The sequence below is a fragment of the Macrobrachium nipponense genome, chromosome 27 (genome assembly GCF_015104395.2).
Source record: "Macrobrachium nipponense isolate FS-2020 chromosome 27, ASM1510439v2, whole genome shotgun sequence".
Lineage (NCBI taxonomy): Eukaryota > Metazoa > Arthropoda > Malacostraca > Decapoda > Palaemonidae > Macrobrachium > Macrobrachium nipponense.
The window spans coordinates 31,706,282-31,710,313 of NC_087216.1; positions in this window are offsets into that span (position 1 = coordinate 31,706,282).

Here is a 4,032-nt window from a genome sequence, read left to right on the forward strand (position 1 = left end):
CCGATTCGGGATCTCACTTTAGGGTTTGCAGCAAGGGTTGCAAAACCAGGTTACTTAAAGCTAGGTTAGACCCGCACACTTTGTGCGTTAATTGCAGAGGTCAGAACTGTAGCAAAAGTGTAACATGTGATGAATGTAAGGATTTGACTGATAAAGGCTGGAAGGAGTTAGAGAGTTATATGAGAAAGCTAGAAAAAGATAAATTAAGGAAAGCTTCATCTAGGACTTCTTCCTTAGCTTCTCAGGAATTAGAGAGTCAGGATTTTCCTTGTTCTATGTCTAACCCAGATCCACCTAACATATTACCTAACCCTGACACCGTTGTTCCCGAACCCGACACCATTGCCAGCTTATGGGAACAGATGGATTTAAGATTTAGCGTGCTTATGGCAGCAATGGATAAATTAGGAGAATCTGTGCATACTTTGATGCTAGATAAGAATAAGAAAAGTGTTGTGTTAAGTGATAGTGCAGTGGAGGAGGCGGTTGTTTGGTCCTCTCGTTCTCCTAGGCCTGGGCCCCTGCCAAACTCCCCGGACATTCGGAGGAGGCATGCCGAAAGCCGAAGGGAGACGAGCGGAATTGACATCCGAGCAGTCTTCCCCTCAGGCGATTCTGCTGCAAGTTCGGCTGAGGCAGAAGAGCAATGCTATAAAGGTGTTCGAGGAGTATCGCAGAAGTGTCTTTCGTCTTCTTCGAGTGCAAACGATTCGCCTCGCAGAGGTTGGAGGTTTAAGGACGAATCTCGTCCACTAAAGAGAACGAGACAAGTTTCGCCAGCCGCAATTCCCAAGAAGAAGATCGCGGCTTCTGTGGAAGAGCCGTCGTGTAGTTTTTGGGAGGTGCCGGAAGCATTCTCTTCGACTTCTGAGGAAGTAGAGAGACCGATGTTGAAGAAGAGGAGGAAGCATAAGTCTTCCAGTCGGGAGGTGACTGATAAGCGCCAGTCTGATGTACCTAGACAAGAGAAGGAGCTTACACGAGTAGAGAAGCGCCAGCCTGATGACACGACAACCGCGCTACACCAGACGCCAAAGCGCCTGGCTTCTCAAGAAGCAGCCGCTAAACGCCAAGCTACTAGACGCACGGATTCAGACTCGGCCAAGCGCTTTGATACGGTAGTATCAGGCGCCAGGCGCCATACGCCTGACTTGATTGACTTGGAACAGAGAGAGTTTACAAAACCAAGTCAAGTTTTGGGTTCTTCAGGGCATTCTAATAAATTCTTAGTAGAGATGAATAAAAAATTAGAGAATATTTTGGGGGTAGTTGGTAAGAAGCAGCAACCACTTCTTACTTCTACGCCTTCTTTAATTAGAACTTTACCGGAGGAGTCAAAGGGACACTGCAGTTGGTGGAGCAGGAGTTAGACTGTCCAGTGGATCAAGAACAAGCGGAGGACAATTTATCAGCAGGAGCGTCAGAAGGAGAAGCAGTAGAAGGTGAGAAGGAGACTCGGTCGTCGCCATACAAACAATTACTCAACTTTTTCCTAGATAACTTCCCAGAATCTTTTTCGCCAGCCACTCCCGCCTCACCTGAATCCCAGTATGCTAGGGATACTAAACCAGATTCTTCGACTTTCATTAAGCTGGTTTTGTCGATTTCGGCTAAAAAGGCGTTGAAAAAGATGGACGAGTGGTTGCGAAAAAGAGGGAGCAAGGTAGGACCGTGTTTTGTTTCCCTCCTTCGAGACTTTTAACTAAGAGCAGAGTTTGGTACAAAACTGGGGAAGCCTTCTCCCTGGGAGGCGCTGCCTCCTCTAATGGAGACTTCTCCAGCCTAGTGGACTCGTCCAGACGTTCTGCTTTGAAACCAGCGAAGATTTTCTTTACGAGTTGCAAATTAGATCATTTGCTGAAGGTGGTTTTCAGTCTTATGGAAGTAATAAGCTTCTTGGATTGGTCGATTGGCACCTTGGGAAGAAAGGCAAAGTCTTTTAACCTGTCAGAAGAACATTTTACTGACTTCTCCAATGTGATGTCCTGTATTGATAAAGGAATAAGGGATGGAGCGACTGAAATCGCTTCCTTATTAACTGTGGGGATCCTCAAGAAACGTCAGCTTTGGTGTGCATTTACATCTAAGGGAGTAACAAGAACCCAGAAGTCGGCGCTTATGTTCGCTCCACTTGATGATAAGTGTAACCTTTTTCCTAAGGATTTAGTGTCTGAAATTTCTGCCTCTCTGGTCCAGAAAGCAACTCAAGACCTTTTAGCTCAGTCGGCTAAGAAGCCGAAAGGCACGACGACTTCGAGTGTACGCCCAGCGCCAGTTGTCGAGCAGGAGAAGCCCTTTCGGGGCAGAGCACCAACAAGAGGATTGCAGAGATCGAGGCCTAGAGTCAGGTTCGGTCCTAGGCCCAATAAGACAACAACTTATAAGAAATGAGCAGGGAATCCTTCACACACCAGTCGGAGCCAGACTCCAGGAGTTCTGGCAAGTTTGGGAACGAAGAGGAGCAGATCCATGGACAGTATCGGTACTGAAGGAAGGATATTCGATTCCGTTTGTAAAACATCCTCCTCTGTCAAAGGTACCGATAGTTTTGACAGCTTACTCGTCAAACTTGGAGAAATGTTGCGCATTGAGAAAGGAACTGTTGGCTCTATTAGAAAAAAAGAGCAATAGAGCTGGTAAAAGATCAGAACACCCCAGGCTTTTACAATTGCCTATTCATTGTCCCGAAAGCTTCGGGAGGGTGGAGACCAGTATTGGATATCAGTGCCCTGAACAAATTTGTGAGCAAGACAAAATTTTCGATGGAGACCACCCAGTCGGTTTTGTCAGCACTTCAAGGAGATTAGATGGCTTCCATAGACCTACAGGACGTGTACTTCCACATTCCAATTCACATAGACTCGAGGAAGTACCTAAGATTCGTGGTTCAGGGAAGGACATACCAGTTCAGGGCCCTATGCTTTAGACTATCCACAGTGCCACAAGTATTCACAAGAGTCCTCTCATCAGTAGCAAGGTGGTTACACCTAGAAGAAATAAGAGTAGCGCTCTATTTAGACGACTGGCTGCTCCGTTCACAGTTGAAAGAAGGGTGTGTGAAGGATTTGCAGAAGACAATTCAACTGACAGAATCTCAACTGATTCCGAACCAAATTTTAACTTACCTTGGAGTGACGATGAACTCAGTAGCTTTTCGGGCTTTTCTGTCAGAACAGAGAGTGAGTTCATGCCTGAGAAAAGTCAATCAATTTTTAGCAAAAAAGACATGCTCAGCTAACAAGTGGATGAGTCTTTTGGGGACCTTAGCGTCAATAGAACAGTTTGTAACTGGGAAGACTCTACATGAGACCGCTTCAGTTCTTCCTCAGAGCAAGTTGGGAAAGAAAGAGAGTCCCAGACACTTTTGTTTTTCCAATAACGGAGGAAATAAAGCAAGATCTCCTTTGGTGGAGGGTAGAAAAAAAGACTCAAGGAGGGTCTGTCTCTTTGGCCACTGAACCCCAACCTTGCATTCTTCTCAGACGCCTCGGATCAAGGATGGGGAGCGGTGCTGGGAAAGAAGGAAGTGTCAGGCTTGTGGACAATCAGTCAAAGACAGTGGCATATAAATCTAAAAGAACTAAAGGCAATACATTTGGGATTGAAGGCCTTTGCCAAGGAAGTACAGGGAAAAGTGGTCGTCATCAATTGCGACAACACCACAGCTCTCTCGTACATCAAGAAACAAGGGGGGACTCACTCCTTCTCTCTGTGCGAAGCGACGAGGGAGTTACTCATCTGGGCGAAAGAAAATCGGACAAGAATGCTCACCAGGTTTGTACAGGGGAGATACAATGTAAGAGCGGACGAGTTGAGCAGGAGAAATCAGGTGCTACCTACAGAGTGGACTCTGCACTTACAGGTATGCCAGCAGTTGTGGAATCTGTGGGGAAGACCTCTAGTGGACTTGTTTGCCACGGAAAAGACAACAAAATTGCCAATATATTGCTCCCCCGTACCCGACAAGAAAGGGTTCGCTTTAGACGCAATGCTGCTAGATTGGTCAGACTTGGACCTCTATGCCTTTCCTCC